Here is an 18,760-nt window from a genome sequence, read left to right on the forward strand (position 1 = left end):
TATGATGATGCCACTGCTCTCTAGTCCCAGCAAGAGTGATAACCTGTCTCAAAAAAAAAAAAAAAAAGAAAGAAAGAAAAAAGAAAAAGAAAAAATACCTATTTTTTTTCCTGTTCATTTAATATAAATAAATAAATGCAGAAGAATGCATAATAAGCTGCCGACATGGCCAGCATTGTTTCAGCTACTGTGTATTATTATACGCAACATCTGTCCTACTGCACTAAACACATCTTTGCAGTATGCAAATTAAGTGATAGGAATTGGGGTATCTTTCTCATAGCAACTACTAGTGGTTCTTTTGATAAAGCAAAACAGAACTGAGACCGAGAATCTGTCTTCACGTAACACTTGATGATGATGTCCAAGGATCGAACGATTCGGGTATACTCACGCACATGGCACTGTGGCAGGATTGGCCAGGTTGTGACAAAGTGACAAACTCCAAAATATCAGTGGCTTAAAGCACAAATTTTACTTATTTCTTGCTGTGCTATGTTTCTATGGCAAGTTGGAAGCAGGCCCCTGCCTTTGGTGATCGCGCAGGGACCCTGGCTGGTTGAGCAGCTGCCAACTTAAATATTGTCAATCACAGAGCCAGGGGGAAAACAGAGGCAGTGAAGGAGACATTGCCTCGTAAAGCTTTCGCTTCCTCCAGCCAGAGAAATTAATTGCCGCACCTAAGTCCAAGCGCACAGGGCAGTACAATCCTACCATGTGCTGAGAAAGAGAGACAGTCTAGGATTCGTAAACGGCCATGATCACTACCACAGGAGCTCTGTTTACTAATTGTTTTCTTCCTTCCCAAAGTAATACGACTTTCAGGTGTTCAGAATCTTACTCTGACAATTATGCTAATATGATCCATTGGTGCAATTTATAAAGTGCATTAAATTTAGGAAGTTGTTATATTAACTGTCATCATAAATGATACATCATAATACATCTGGAATGTAATCTCTAATTAGATATTTCACTTCTTTTAATGTCAAAGAAGTAAATCATTTTATACTTTCATAATAGAGTGACACTGATATAAAATACTTACGTCTCTGCGAGGTATGAATAAGTCTAGAATGATGTGGGACGTTCATGGTTTTTCAGTATATTAGGATTTAGGAATTTATCAACTGTGGACGATTTTGGTTGGCCTGAACAGTGAGGAGTGACAGGACGTTTTTGTGAACTCTTCTGCTTGGCATTGGATACGGGATATTGGAGTCCTTATAAAGTGAACCACTCTCTGGAACTCACTTTGTAAAGAAGCGTCTGGCCAATAGTCTCCTCAGGCTTGTCTTTCTTTTATAAAAATTCTGTTGTAAATAACATTGTATTTTCTTGATACTGTTCCTCTCTAATGAACCTGCTTTTGATCTTCCTTTCCTGGACTCCTGCAGGCTTTATGGCTAGTGCCTGCTTTGTTTGTGTGGATGCTCTATTGCTCACACGCTGGATAGAAGTGAGTATTTTTCCCTTATTCTTTGTTTAATACAGAAGGCTGCAGTGTGCACTCTCCTCTGTTACTTGAATGCATTTCAAACAGTCTTTCAGAGCTCCCACATGAGGACGACAATGAAAATAGTCAGTAATTGTTGATGAAAGCTTTGCAACTTCTGCATCATACAACAAAATTGAATCGTTAAGAACAAAAGCTGGTCTCTTAACCTCTTTTGTATTCTGGGAAGGTTTACAGGAAACTCAGGTGTAGTCAAGTTATGTTATTCTTCCAATTTAGCAAATGTAATATAAGACAGAACTTGATAAAAATTAACAAGATAATGTGACAAATTTGATCTTCATATGACCAGAAAATACTACCTCTTACTGGTAGGTTGTTGAGATTATATGGTGTTCAGATATTCCAGAACTGAATTAGTTGAAGATTTACCCGTCTTTGCATTCATTACTGCCATAAAGTCTCCATAAATTACCCATTGTTTATTATGAAATTTTTACATATATTTGAAGCCTTGAGTTATAAACACTTAATTGTTGGGAGCATATACTAACTCTAATGGTTTGCCCAGCTTATTTATTTATTACATTTCCCATTCATTGAAAATACTACAGTAGATACAAAAAGAAAACAATAATTGAGAAAATACAGGATATAAGAAAAATATGAGTGAGAAAAATAAGGCTATGACAATCATTAAACCAAGAATGAAAAACTTAACCTGGCCCTAGATCTCTGACTCTCTGTGTTACTAAGTTTTGTACTAACACTTCAAAAATAATGACCTTTATCAAATCACATTTCTCTCACTAAAAATTCTTGTTAATACTATATTTAAGAGCAAAAATATCTTTGTTATTAATAAATACTATAAAATAATTAGTATCATATCTTTACTATATTCTTTTAAATATTTAAAAATAAGTATAATACGATAGCAAGGTAGCACTTGTACATAATAAATACATCTGGAGGGTACGGCTAGTAGAATATGCTGATAGCACTGGTAACAGCTGGGGGAGAGCTAGACCACGAACTTTTGTTCTGAACAGTGAGGGTCGGGCCATGATTACATTTACGTTATGGTGGCTGCATGGAAGACAGATCTAAGAGGAAGACCAGCTAGAAAGTAACTACAGTAGCCCAGATGAGAAATGATAAGGGCATGGGGTGAAGAGCAAACAAAAAAGGAGGGCGGGGCAAGTTTAAGAAATATTTAGGAGGGAAAATCAATGGTTTACTAGATACAGGAATTGTCTTACTTTTGCAAGCCTTATCCAGGCTAAATCCCCAATGTGTAGACTCCAAACACGGTTCTAAAATATTTTGTTGTCAAATATATCACACACGAAAAGGGTTTATAATATATATGCACAGCTTAAAGAATAACAATAACATGAAAACCCTTTCTTCTCTACCACCCAACTTAAGTGAGGGAACATTACCAGAAGCTTGGAAGCCCCTGACTGCCCCTCACCAGTCAGAGCTCCTGTTCTACTTTTAGAACTAACCGCTGTGCTGAACCTCGTGTTAAGCATTCTTTTGCTTTTCCTCAGGGGAAAAGCATGTGATTATACCATGTGTATTACAGAAATGGTATCTCTGAACAATGTATTGTTTAATTTTGCCTTCTTTTGTTTCACGACGACAGATATACAGATACAACTGTACTGTGTGCATTACTGTGACTTGTGTCTCTTGTTCTGCCTGAGATTCCTGAGAGCCATCCGTGTTGACACATGTGATTGCACTGGAGCAATTTTTGCTACTTAATGCTTTCCATTGTATGATTATACCACAGATTATTTATCCATTCTCCTGTTGATAGTTGTTTTTAGCTTTCTGCTTTTAAGAATAATACCCTATCTTCCAGTTAACAGTGGTTGTAAAAAAGAAAAAAAAAATAAAAGAAGAAGAAGAATGCCCCATCAACATGCTCCTGGTCCGTTTGTGTGTGATAGGGTGCACCTAAATGTAAAATTAGTGGGTCATGGGCTATGCACACATACGACTTTACTAGGCAACACAAAATTGCTTTACAAAGAGAATGTACTAGTTTAGACTTCTACCAGTAATGAGAGTTTCCATTGTTTCATAACCTCAATAACATTTAGCATTATAAAACCTTTCTGGGGGGTTTTTGTTCCCAGAATGGGTCTATCATTATCTTTCATTTGCATCTCCCTGATGACTGATGTGTCTCAGCATTTCTGTTCTATGTTTATGGGCATCTGTATTTCTTCTCCTCGGGAATGCCTATTCATATCTTTTGTCCAATTTTTTACTGGGTTGCATGTATTTGTGAGAATTCTTTCTATTCTAGATATTAATCCATTCTCAGTTATATGTGTTACAAATATCTTTTTCTAATTTGTCTTTTCACATTCATTAAACTCTATTTTGATGAGAAGTTCACAACACAGTCAGATTTTCCACTGTTTTCCTTTGCATCCATTTCACACAAGAAATAGCAACCAAAAGAAACTCCTTCAGTTTGACTTGGTGATATTTCGATTTGCTCATTCACACAGAAATATTAAGGTATGTGCAATATGGAAGATAACCTTTATATGCTAAAAGGGGGGGAAGACATATTATCTATACCCTTCACAATAACCATGACATTATACTGACCAATCATTATGTAATTTACTGAAAAAATTATGCATAAAAGGTAGCATAGGTCTCTCCAACATTAATGCAAACACATTGCCATTCCTTTTGAGGCTGGGTCCCAGGTAAAGTGATAACTATAATGAAACTTAGTCTGTCTTTTTTCAAATCTATTCTGAGATCTCAATGTTCTCCTTCAAATATTGCCACCTTAGCTTCTCCAATTTTTTCTGTTTTCACCAGGTTGCTCAGAACCAGGCTCTGATAGTGGGAATATGTAAGCCCTGCTGTGTCTGTTAGGAAGTGTGTCCCGCCTGCTCTCCCACCCTGTCCCTCTTCTTGCATTCCTCCACTTACATCACTAGGAACCTTATCCCACCAACCAACATCCTACCTCTGAGGGCGCAACTTTCCTAGTCATTCTAGTTGAGGGAAAAGGAGTGGGAAAGTAAGATTACCACCATGACCGAGATGGAGACAAGTTAGTACCATAGACAGGTTTCCAAGATCAGCGAGGCATGGAGACCACAGAGGGACACAGCTTGGAACTACCGTCTGGACCCATAATTTGAGACTTCAGCCACTCCAGTTCCCTTACGCCTAATAAAGCTTCATTACTCTGGGGCTCCACTAATCAAAAATAGTTAGAATTCACACAGGTACTCTACTGAAGTTGAATTTTACACCAAGAATAATGACAGAGATTGCAAACAATATTAGTAGTATAAAGGGGGATGTTCACAAGAAAAAACTGTCTTCAAGTACTGCCAAAGAACTTGTTTGTTTATAATATTATGCTTAAAATGTATGATAAAGTCAGTTCATCTCAGGAAATTCTACTAAGCAATTATTATGTTATTAAACAGTGCTACAAAGACATGATAGCTTTCGGACTAATTTGAAGTAGCTTTTCTACCAAAGAGTTCCAAAATTGTATTTTTCAATAAACACAAAGACACTGCAATACTGTTGAGTGGGTTTAATAAAATGGAAAATAATGCTGTAGTTACATTTTACTTGCCAGAGCTAATTGGTAATTTTTTAAATGTCCTGTTGATAATCACTCTTAATATGTTTTACTGCAGAAAGTAATTCTGAGGAAAACAATTAAGATGGAAACAGAAGTGTCCAAACTTGGTAACTTTTTGTTTATGTCTGGCACTCATGTGGTTTTGCTATTTCTATATTCATTTTCACACAAGTGATACTGAATTAGTGGCAAACTATAAAGGGAGGGTATTTGCTGTCTCATTCTCCTACCCACTACCTTCCTTTACCAACTGCATCATTCATTACATATTAACTGTGATGATAAAACAACCCAAACCCCAGGGGTATGATGCAATATAGGTCAATTTCTTGTCCACGTCACAGTCCAGTGCAAGAGCAGTGCGAGGAAGAGGGGAAAAGCCATTCCACACACTCCCTCAGCGTGCTTTTCCCGTCCCTTGGACCTCGGTCCTTCCCTGAATCCTGTGCATGTGATGGGCAGACAACACAGAACTTTGGGGACTATGTAAGATGGGTCTTAGGGGCCAGGTGTGCAAGTGTGGTACATCATTTCCATTGGTTAGAACTCAGTGACAGGACCCCGCTGAGGGCACCTGGGAAATGCATGGAAGCTGTGTGTCCAGGGAGGAAAGGAGATGGATTTTGGCAAAGGAATAGTCTCTGCATTCCACCCCGTTACTCTACCCAGAGGATGTGAATGTGGGCTCTCACGAGCCCTCTCCCACAAAACCCTAGTAATCGGTCTTTCAATTTATAATTCTCTTGTATTGCATGCTTTGGAACAGTCATTCTTCAAATTTAGAAATAAAAAGAGACTTCGCTGAATCTTAGTTAAAGCTTGCCAGTAAGCTCGGAACTGAGTGGTAGACAGCATGCTTGGAATGAAGGGAAAGGACTAGTTTGGAGCTGCTATGAGTTATTGAGTGAGTTGTGGTATTATGATTAATAAAATCACTTGTGCTCTAACACTGGGAGATCAATAAATGCAAGTTTATGACAACTCTAAATGGTAAAATTCCTCTTTTAATGTACTGATCTCAAAGCACGAGAATGCATATTTAAAATGATGTACAGTTTTTAAAATTGTCTACTTGTACTAGGCAGTGTGAATTCTTATTCATAGCAACTTCTACCTGTGCAATCAATATTTTTATAAACCTTTAAAATAAAACAATCTTCACTTTAAAATTTACATATAAAAAAATAAAATTTACATATATAACACTATGCATTCAATAAACTATCACTTGAGACTATTTGAAGAAAAATGTTATAAAAATTCGAATTTCTAATGCTGAGATTTCAAAATTAAAGAAGTTAAATAAAATCTAAAACCTGAAAAGCAACAAATTAGAACTGCTATTTTCCCCTTTGATAGATTTGCTTTTGTTATTAAGCATTAAATGACTTATGAAATCAGACATCACAATTTGCAATCATTTATTTAATTGACCTATTTCTGGGCAAGAGACATCATAGTTCTAGTCAGTTGGTTGGCTTTACATGAGCAACTGGTGGCTGAAATTCATTTAATGCTGAATTAAAGAATTGCAATAAATTATTTCTTCTGGATAACACATCTACTTCAGGATCACCTCAATCCTTAGGCTATGAAATTGAGAATTTTATTTAGATTGCACTATAAACTGTCTGTTTTCCCAACTTTGCTTAAAAATAATTGTGACTCATCATACAATTCTATCCATATTTCACTTTTACTCATTTCTGTGTTCCCTAATTGCTGTTCCTTCAAAAATTGTACTTAATTTTTCTTCTTTTCTTATTATACATCTTCCATAAAGAGCTCCAGGGATAATTATGTTAATTGGCATGTCCTTTTTTCTTTCCTTCCTTCCTGTCTTTTTTTTAAACAGAAAAACTCACCAGGATGAATCACAGCAGTGAACTTCCTGGTAATTTCATGATGTGAGCCATTATAGCATAGAACTAGATGAAAGATATCCAGAAAAAGTGTTTTCACACAATTCTAATAAAAAAAGATATATTTGGAAATACTAACAAACTATTACCTTAAATTTTTAATTAAAGGTAGTAGTGAGAAGAATGGTCAAGCAAAAGAAGTACCTTTTTTTGTAGAAATAGATTTAAAAAAAACTTTCAGCTGGACGCAGTGGCTCATGCCTGTAATCCTAGGATTCTGGGAGGCCGAGACGGGAGGATCGCTCAAGATCAGGAGTTCAAGACCAGCCTGAGCAAGAGAGAGACCCTGTCTCTACTAAAAAAAATAGAAAGAAATTAGCTGGACAACTAAAAATATATAGAAAAAATTAGCCGGGCATGGTGGCACATGCCTGTAGTCCCAGCTACTTGGGAGGCTGAGGCAGGAGGATTGCTTGAGCCCAGAAGTTTGAGGTTGCTGTGAGCTAGGCTGATGCCACGACACTCTAGCCCAGGCAACAGAGCAAGACTCTGTCTCAAAAAACAAAACAAAACAAAACAACTCCACCAACTTTCTGTAACTATTAATCATTCCATTAAGATTCTCCAGACTATAAATGCCTTAAGGGCAAAACTTTACATCCTTAGTCTGACATAGTCACTCAATATTTGTTGAATAAATATATCAATGAAATCATATATGAATGGCAAGAGTTATGATACATTTGTATGTTTCAAATAAAACCAGAAACATTTTCATGTTGTTATATGAAAATTGACATGTAGCATTTAAGAGCAAAGCTATACAAATGCTTTTACTACTACAAATAAACTTTTTTAAAAAGAAAGCAAACTGGACATTCTTATAAAGTTTCGTGGGATCTAGTCCATTGGTTGATTTTCTTTAACTTGTGCTGACAGAAAACTCTAATCACACTGAAAATGTCTCCATTTGACTAAAACAGTCTCATTTTTGGAATGCAATTTGCTGCCTGTTCCTTTTCTGATTACCAAAAGACTAATACTCCAAAGAAAAAAATGGCTCATTACTTTTATTACTTTATTAGACATCTTATTCTATTTAGAACATTTTAGAAGTAAATAGGAATGTGTTGGATTTCAATCATTTTATTTAAAAATGTGTCAACAGAAAGAAATGCAGGAAATACATTCCTCTCATTTTTGCAGTATGAGAGAATAAATGAAACAGGTTTATGAGGTTGCCCACATTAACTTCTTCTAACATTTTCTATAGCACGTCTCACATAACATATTTGTTCACATATCTGTAGTCCCCACTTGTTTGAACGCTTCTTAGAGGCCAGAATAATGTCCTCAATTTGTATCCCTGGTACAATGTCCGGCATATGATACACACTCATATTTTTAAGCAAAAAGTAATTTGCTATCTGTAACATAAAATTGAAGCTAGTTATTAATCTTTTTAAAACAATGACTTTAAAAGCCAAAAATTCTCTTATTCTTGGATATCATCCTGAGATCGACTTGGGTGTGTATTAAAACATTAAGCAGTCTGCATGATACCTGTTAATAGGCAGGTCCAGTTGTCTCATTTCATTTTGTCCCATCTTCCCGTCAGATTACTGTGAACAAGGGCTCCTGCTTCATTTATAATAGGCAAGCAGCTACTCAACAGACATTTACCTGCTCATTGGGTCTTCAATAGTGCCCAGTGCAGGGGGTACATGCCCTTGAATACATCAGATATTCCATAAATATGTTGAATAAACTGAGGAATAGCATCAAGTAAGAGAGCGCTGGCTTCTCTTGCCTCCCGTCTACTTTCAGGAATATAAATACACATGTGGTCTTAACATTATCAGCTAAAATGAGGTGAGGGACCCTAACCTGAACCAGGTGCATTCCGGGGTGTTTAGCTAATGCTAATGCTCTCTGGCTCTCAGGACACATCCACTGATAGTCTGTTTCCCTCCCTTGCCCCGTCTTTAGGATTATCTCTAAAATCCTTGCTTCAGCTTTTGCCCACCCTGGAACATGCACTCCAGACATAGGGGGCTTCTTCCGTTATGCATCTCCTCTCAGGCTTTCTGCACATTCTCTTTCCCATTCCACCCCCTTGCGTGAGTAACACCTACTCAGCTGCCAGTGTCCTCTCAAACACCACTTCTTCCAGGAGGCCTTTTTTGGATCCACTAGAATAGCTGAGATACCACCAGGTGCCTCTGGGGCACCCTATACTGGATCATAAATATCTCTTATCATAACATCCATCATATAAATTAACGTCTGCCTTCCCTCTGGGCCTGTAAGCTTCGTGGAGAGCAGAGAATTTTTCTTCCTTGTCCATCACCATATCTCTAGCACCCATGCTCAGTGTACGGTTACTTAATTAAATCAGACAAACTAATCAAACTGATCACGTCTTCAACTTGAAATAGGAGACCCAGTAAGGAGACTGGAGTCTGTAGAATTGGGTTTAGATCCCATTACCAGCATGGTGTGGCCATTTGCTTTGACCCTGGCCCCCTTCTTCCCCAATATAGCATTTGATTATGAACTCTAGCCATTATACCTCGGTGTCAAAACAACTGAAACATACATTTGTGGGTCTCTACGATTTCCATTTAAAGTCTAATGAGGTCAGTCAAAAGTGGGGCCAAATTCACCATGTATTATTTACAATTTATATCCAACTTCAAAAAAGATGAGGCAGTCCAGGGTAGTATACACACAAAACAGGCTATTTAAATCACCTAGTAAGATACTGTTAGGGGGGAGAATGGCATGTCCTCGCATGGAGCTCCACATCGCAGGAGTCAGGGCTCAAGCATGTGCGGCAAGGGGCAAACGGGGCATTTGCTACGGCCCTTGATCCAGAACATCTCATTCCCCTATTTTCTTGTTCTTTCCCTTTATCTTGTAGATGTGCACATATTTCTTTTTAGATGTCAAAAGGGGGAAAAAATCAATTCATAGCTCCTCACTAGTAGGACAATACAGAAGACAGAGATTTCTTTTTAGGTGTCCTTTCCAATTATTCATTTTTTTTTGGTTCAATAATTAAAATACACACAAAGATTGAATCTCATGATGGAAAGACTACATATAATGGAAATTCAGTCACCCATTCGTAATAATAATAAATAGCTCAGCCAATGTGTTTACGGCCATCAGTATGCAGGAAAGGGCTTATCCAAAAGTCTGGGCCCCACCATGAATGCTAATGTTCATTTGTCAGCTCTTGTTTTACGAGCTCCTCCATGGCTTTTGTAGGTAGGGTTTGTGCTGAAGGTTTTTATTTGTTTTAAAAACAGAGGAAAAGAAAATCTTATAGGTTTTCTACCATAATCTACCTAATGTAAATTCTTAAGTCATTTGGCTTGATAACTACTTGGGTACGGATCACAATGATTATATTGCTGACTTTACCCTGTCTTGCTTGCCTTGCTCCCACCTCTTTCTTAATACCTGGCTTAAAAAAAAATGAGACACTTAACCATAATAACCGCAAAGGCAGAAATAACCTAAAAACCACATCCATATTTTCAGACAACTCATAAATCATCATAAACAGGTCTCTATCATAGGGACTTCCCCAGATAGACTCCACAATTTCCTCTGTATTTTTTAAGTGTTTCAAAACCCAAAGCTTGCCTTTCTTTATCATCTTAAAAAAAAAAAAACCCTTTATCAAAGTATAAAATTAGTGAGTAACATTTTTTTCCTTTATTTTGGTTACCTATCTTTTCTGGGAACAGGATTATGATCTCAAGAAACAGTAGTCACCTCTGTATTTTACTCATCTGAGTAAAAGTTTACAAACCAAAGAATTCTGGACTTTAAAAAATGTTCCATATGTTAACCAACTTATTAAATTTTGCCATAGAAACATTCTATATTGTATCAGGGGACTTCCACTGAAAATGGGGTGGTGGGAGACAAAGAATTGATTTTTAAAAAACAAAATTGGCATGTTAAAAAAAAAGATCGCATCATAAAGCACCTATTAAAACATTCACTTTTGGGTACCTGTGTATAAACTAAATCATGAAACTAGATCATAAATCATAAAACTAGACGCTAGCTGGGAAAAACGTAGGTTATTCACAGTCCCCAAACACATAAAAGCTTGAACCTAAAACATTAAAAAGGTAAATACCACATATTATAAGTCAGTTATTCCCCAAGTGTGGGGTGTAGAAAGATGATTACGTAGAACACAATAACATATATATTTTAAATTTTGACAATTATATATTTAATATGTGCACAAAAAAGTAATACCATACTCCTGTGATTTTACTGGTATCATTGTTCAAATCAAAGCTAAATTTAGGTTTATAAAAAGTAAATGGTTTTTTATATACACACCTAATGGATGCGGTGTGCACAATCTGGGGGACAGACACACTTGAAGCTCTGACTCTGGTGGGGCAAAGGCAATATATGTAACCTAAACATTTGTACCCCCATAATATGCTGAAACAAAAAAAAATTTTTTTAAGTAAATGATTTTAATGAAAAAGATTTTTTAAATCAATAGTATATTGTTACTCCAGGTATGACTGAAAACGGCATAACTAGCACCGAGATGATAAAGTTCAGCAAACACTAACACAGGTGACTCACTAGCATTGGTGTCACACCTACAGTATGACTTAAGTGTTATAAAACTGAAATCAGGTAATCATATAAAAAAGAAAGTGTGGTTAATTTGATTCATCAGTTACCACATTTTAGATAACATCACTAGGGAAATAACAGTTCCTTAACGTCTGTTCTTAGGCTTTTTATATTTAATTATTCTATTAAATAGTACATTGATTCAATCAATGAATATTTATTAAGCATCTACTATGTATAAGTCCTCTGATAGGTAATTTCTGGAAATATAGAAATCTTTTAAAACTACACTATTTTCTTTCTTTTAAAAACTTGTTGGTAATGTTTACTTTTAAAAGTATAGTTTCACTGTTAATAATGCAGATAATATTAAGAAGTTTCCTAAGAACCTACTATTCAGATATAGATCAAAATGCTAATAGGTTATTTTTTAATAGTTTTTGAAAATGAAAATACATAAATTTCTTTTAAAAAGAGTTTGAAACAGTGTGTTTAGTTTTACATGTTTTTTTCCCCACTTAATATTTTGTTTCCTTTACTAAATTTTTTTTTTTTTTTTTTTTTGAGGCAGAGTCTCACTCTGTCACTGGGGTAGAGTGCCGTGGTGTCAGCCTAGCTCACAGCAACCTCAAACTCCTGACCTCAAGCGATCCTCCTGCCTCAGCCTCCCGAGTAGCTGGGACTACAGGCATGTGCCACCGCATCCAGCATTTTTCTATTTTTAGTAGAGATGGGGGTCTCGCTCTTGCTCACGCTGGTGTTGAACTCTTGAACTCAAGGGATCCTCCCTCCTCAGCCTCCCAGAGTGCTGGGATTACAGGTGTGAGCCACCGCGCCCGGCCTAAGACTGGCTCTTAAAACACCTCCTGGTGATCCTGCCCGGTTCTTTTTTAATTTTCAACTGCCAGCTAGTTGCAAAGTATCCAGCTGAGGACTTTGATTTCCAGGGTATGGAAGATCTACTACATGGAAAGAGTCTTTTCCCCAGCCCTCAACCAATCCACAGCAAGAAAGTAACTAGGACAAAATAAATTGTTATTGCATTAAGCCCCTAAAATTTGGGGGTTGTCATAGCAATTAGCCTACCGTAGTTCATTTATATTCTTCCTCTAAGTCTTAAAAACTTCCAAACCCCTGTCCCGTTGCTTTGTAGCACTTTTTCTGTGGGCCTTATTTTGAATTTTTTCATTTCATTTAATAACAGATGAAGTCGTCTATCTAGTGCTCTCCTGGCCGTGTGAATTCACTTGATTTCACTTACTGCCACTTCTCAAATCCAAAGCAAGACAGTAGGTTGCTGCACACATCACCTAAGACTTTTTTTTTAACCAAGGATTTATCTAATATGACCCTGCAAGATGTTCTTCTCTACCATCTGTCGAGTTTTCTAGCACTCTGTACCAACAAGTCCAAGAAAACCTGTAATCTTCACGATGTACTCCGAACAGGGCACTGACACTGCGGGGTGAGTGCTTTATTGGAGGATGCAATGAATTACCACCTTTAAGGGTGAACCATCAAAGCTTTTTGCTTCAGGAGTGATATGATTGAACTTACATTTTAGAAAAATAATTCTGGTAGTGCTAGGAATAATGGTTTTAAGAAATAGGAGGTTAGAAGGTGGGAACATGATGAAGGAAACTGCGAGGGACCCTGAATCACAGCTGTGGGAATAGATGCAAAAGGTAATAGCAATGATAGAGTCGTCCCGACGCGGTAACAACTAACGCTAAGACGAAAAAGGAGCAGAAACTATGGAATATGTCTTAGAAATTTCTTAAGTGTCCATGACCAAATCAGGAGTCTACGAAGACAGATTTGGTGGGAAAACAAATGAATTCAACTCTGGAAATGCTGACTCTGAAGCGCCAATGGAACCTCCAAGTGAGAAATATCCTGGACGTCTAATGCTTGGGAAACAAACCTTACAAAAATGTAGGTTTGGAAACTAGTAACATACTGTAGTTGAAACCTTGTGAATGGGTTAGTCCAGGAAAAGATTAAGAACTGAGGAAAATAAAAACAGCTAGAACTGACTGAATTCTAAATAATGCCTTCTTTTTAGAGATAGGAGAAGAATTAGTGAAATAGACTGCTAATGAGTGGCCTGAAAGAAAAATACAATGGAGCCCAGATGCCAAGAGATGAGGAAATTTCAATAATAACAATTCTAATGTGCAGTTTAACCCATCTGTTAACTTTTAAATTTTAAATTATATTTTTTATTTCTGGAAATTATGTCTTTTCTTAATTTTACTCATATTTTCTGAGCTCTTTTTTCACTTATTGAAATGTATTAAACATACTTATTTTATGTTCTGTCTGACAATTGCAACTGCTAGTTTTTGTATGCATCACATTTGTGGTTTATTGTTTCTGCCGGCTCTCCCGCATGGAGCCCTGGGTGTTACAGTGACTTTCAGCTGTGAGTCACTCATTTCATGGACCACATGAACAGAGTATTTTTCTAAGTGTGAGGTGAAGGGGGTTCTTTCAAAAAGGGTTTGTGTTTGTATTTGTAATGCCTTGTGACGTTATTGGCCTGGGACCACTTTTAACTAAATTCTTGGTTTAAGGTTTTCCTAGCCATCCAGGTAGTATGAATTCTGGCTGCCAACCAGAATGAGGGCCAATTTATGATGACTAATTTCTTAGATGATGCTGTGGGTGTGTGTAGAGGGACATTTCTCCTCAAAGGGGAGGAGAATGGGCTAATTTTAGTTCTCTTTCACCTTGGGGAGGAAACCTTTTGGGGAGCCTGGTTTTTGCAGTTCTATTAAACTTTCCATTTTGGGGTGGGTGCTGAATTTGTGTTTTGTTCCCAAACCCACCAACTCAGATCAGGCCTGGCCACAGCCCTTAAGGCAAAAGCCAGCTTCAGTGCTCAGCTTAGCCTCCTTTGGTCAGTCTTTGACCTTAGCATTCTTTATTTTCTTGTTGCTCATGGATGCATTCAAAAAGATTTAAAAAATATTTTACCTGCATTTTCACTTGTTTTCATCAGATCAATTGATCCTGGCACCTAAACTGCCATTGTTGCACGGGAGATTTAATCTCTAAACACAGGTTTTTGCATTTGAAAATACACTGTATTGTATGAAAATCTAAACAAAAGATGTTAAACAAATTGCCAAGTAATTGCTTGCATAGTTTCTTTAAATAATGTGTGCTGCTAGAGCATTTAGAGTTTGCTTTACAGGTTATTAATTTAACTACTTACAGAGAGTCTGGAATCAAAACAAGAAGTTAAATTATTTGGAACCATAATAGCTGGGGAATAATCAAAATATGTCCACATTCTGACCTATGCTACCCACCTACTGTTAAAAACCTAATCTATGTTACTACAGTCTTTCACCTGGATTATTAAAATAGCCTCCTAAGGAGTCCTTGCTTTTATCTTTGTTCCTTTCTGGCCCAAACCCGGAAACCGGAGGCTGCGATCCTATTTCGAGGTAAGTGACATCAGGCCATCTCTGCACCAAACCCTCCCTGGCTTCCCCTCTCACTCTAGATAAATGCCACAGTGGGACTCCGATCTCATGCTCTCCCCTGTATTTCTCAGCCACAGCTCTCCTCTGTCCTTGCTTTTCCTCAAACAGGCAGGAACACTCTTGCCTTAGGCCCTCTGCATTTGCTCCTTGTAGTTGGCACCACCCCCCCTTAGGTATCCATTTGGCTGTGCCCTCGTGCCCTTCGGGTCTTGTCCCAATGGTATCTTCTCAGTGAGATAGTCTCAGACTATTTAAAATGGAAACTTCCCTCACCCCTCTCCAGCATTCCATATTCTACTTCTTCACCGCATTTATCTTCTAATACGCTCTATACTTATAATGTACTATCTAAATAAATAAGTTAATCTTTGAAACTCTTAGAACAATGCTTGACACATAAGTGATATAGCAGTTTGTTTATTCAATAACAACATGTAATAATTTACAAATTTGGTTTATTGTCAGACTCCATGAGGACAGGGATTTACGCTCTTTTAGTTTGCTGCTATATTGCCAGCATCTAGAACAATGGCTGGCACATGATACATGCTTAAAAAAATATGTTGAATAAATAGAAATATCTAACAATATATAAGAAAATATCACAGAAAAGGATTCAATTTGTTAACAATCAAATTATATGGTTTGAATAAAGAAGCTATCCCATAAAACCAAGTCCTCAAAGACCACTCTCCAAAAAGAAATGTAATTAAAATTCAAATTTCAAAACTCTTTGCAATATGCCAAAAGGTACATTTGTCTAAATGACAGTATTTTGAGCTCCCCCTGAAGAGCAGAACTCTGGGCTCACAGCTGCTGGGTGAGGCTCTCCAAACAGTCCTTTAATACAGATCCGCATGTTCAAACAAAAGAGGAAATGTCCTTGCTCAGTTGCTAGACAATAACTAAAGAAAAGAGGAAATTTCCGGACATCAGCAAGATGCAGTATGGCATAGTTAAAAGACAAAAGCTTTGGAATTAACACATATCTAGTCCCTGGCCAGCTTCTAATTCCTGGACCATTTGGGATACTCTGTCTGCATAATCTCTCTGTAGTCTCTATCTTAGTTTCTTTATTTGCAAGCAACTCTGTTTATCTCTTCTCAAATGTCTAAAAAAGGACTGGAGGCATAGTCCATTACCAAAAATAAGCCAATCTTATTTAAATTAGTCAAAAAACAGTCAGAAGATGGTGCAAAGCACCTCTTTGTTGTCTCCATCACATTGCCTTTTGGGCTCCAGATCTTGCCTTGGACAAGCACGGGAATGCCCCTTCCTCCCTGGCCCCTGTCTCCAGGCCCACACATCTTCCCCTCCCTCCAGAGATCACTGCTAGGCCCGGTGTGGACCAGCCAAACCTCTTCATTCTACACATGGCAGGGCAGGTTCTCTGGCCCTTTTATTGACAGTTTCTTTCTATTGCACCCGTTGTGTCAAAGATATGCTCTAAGTGATTATCAATATTAAGGAGAGAGGTTAGTTTGCCTTGGTACCAGGTTCTAGGAGGAGCTGGGTAAGCAGGATCTCTGGAGAGAAGAGATGAAATGATAGCTGTTTGAAACCACCTGTCTTGCTGGTGCGGAGGTTTATGTGTACAATACCTTGACAAATAGCAGTTTTGAAGACTTTCAGGTCATTTGACTACTCTGCTGACAACTGAAGTCTTTCTTCAGTGAATGTCATACATTAATTTTATGAAATTTTAGAACTTGAAGGGAAACTAGAAATTTGAGTCTAGCCAAATTCCTCATTCTACCTATGGCAGGGAGGGTCCTCTGGCCCTTTTACTGACATAGCTTCTTCCCATTCCGCCCCTGTCACATCAGTTATGTTTTAAGAGATCATTGATAGTAAGAAGAGAGAGGCTAGTTTGTCTTAGAGGTACCAGGTTCCCACATTTTCCTTCAGTGAGCTGATAGGTAGTTTCAAATAGCCATCAGTTTCTTATCTAGGAATGACAGTACTCATTTCCGTCGGATAAAACGTAGAATAGTGTATCCTTCTTTCCTAACTCACAAATACGGGCAAAACCATCTGCCTGTGAAATACTTCTGCAAAACATTTAGATATTATTGCCTTTTAAGATATGTTAGTTCATAATTATTAAAGGATGCTTCCAAACTTATCTATGCTCAAATCAGCAAACACATGAAATATACTTTCACTGACCCACCCTCTCACATACTGAGCAACTCTTCTGCGCCAAGCACTGCCAACACCTAGAAATACAATGCCACATGAGAACACCGTCCTTGCCCTTAAGAAACTTGGCCTAATGAAGGTAACAGACAGTTGAATAACCAGTTACAAAGTAGAACTCTACATCTCCGAGAGAGAACTTACAGGGAGCTCTGAGGGCAGGAAGCAGGGGCTCCTGACCTGGGAAGGCGGTGGAGGTTTCTGGAAGAATTGATGCATAAGCTGAAATCTGAAAGGTTAACAGGAGTTTTGGTGGTGGTGGTGGGGGGATTGTTTCAGAAACTACCAAAAGAGTTTTCTAGGCAAGAGAGTAATATAAGCAAAGGTAAAGAAGTGAGAAAGAACTTGGCCTGTTCCAGAAATAGAAAGAAAATCGACGTGGCTCTAGTTTACGCTGGGCAAGGGGGCACCTGACCGGCTGCGGCGGGAAGCAGAGGGAAGCTCACAGGGTCTTCGGAATAAATCGAGGAGTCTGGGCTTAATGCAAAGATCACTAGGAAGCTGCTGAAGAGGTTTCAAACAAGAGTGGTCAGAGAGAAAATCTGTTTCAATCACCTCTTAAATAAATGGTTAAATTAGAAGAGCACTTCTGAATTATGGGAGTCCAAAAACAGTGCCAAATTATGAAGAGGTAGTGTTCTATTATACAATGTGAAATCTAAGAGGGCTTTTAAATAAGTATTTTTGCTTTCAAAACACTATAGGAGACTATTAACCTCATCAAACAGAAGTCCTTGACAACAGTCTTTTATTCCGGATGAGCACAACTCAGGAATTATCTCTCTCTTAAGCTTAGGATAGAAATAGTAATCCACATCAGAAACGAAAAGTATAAGGCAAAATTTCACTTCATAGCATCCCACATGAGAGAACAAATGTAAAAGTCTCAGCCACATATCAACATCATATGACAATCTCAGAATTTCTGTATTGGAAGGGATGTTAAAGATCATTTGGTCCGACACCTTCATTTTATAGATGAAGACAGCACACAGAGTATTTCTTTGCAAGATCATCAGAAATAGGCAATTACTGAAGACTTGGATTCTTTTTCCAAGTTTTCAGTGTCAAAATGGTAACTGAATTACCACAATAAATGAAAAGTTTAATATTCTGACCCAGACATTTGATTGCCAACACTGTTCCTTAGCCTCCAGAATGGCTCCCAGAGAGCCCACCTTTTCACATCCTGTGTGGGCCCATCTCCTCCCACCTCACACGAGACCCTGGGTTCCGTCTTGCGCTCGTCCTCCCTCAGAGCTCTCACGCTCGGGCAAGTCAGCTTGCTATGCCATGAGCAGCTCTGTGGCGAGTCCCCAATCCCACATGACAAGGATCTGAGGCCTCCCACCAACCGCCAGCCAGTGCCTGCTGGCCACCGCACTGAACTTGGAGGCAGGTTTCCCAGGCCCGGCTGAGCTGTGATTGTAGCCCCAGCTGACAGTCTGGCAAGAAGCTTGTGAGAGACCCTGAGTCAGATTCC

Source organism: Eulemur rufifrons, chromosome 18 (genome assembly GCF_041146395.1).
Source record: "Eulemur rufifrons isolate Redbay chromosome 18, OSU_ERuf_1, whole genome shotgun sequence".
NCBI lineage: Eukaryota > Metazoa > Chordata > Mammalia > Primates > Lemuridae > Eulemur > Eulemur rufifrons.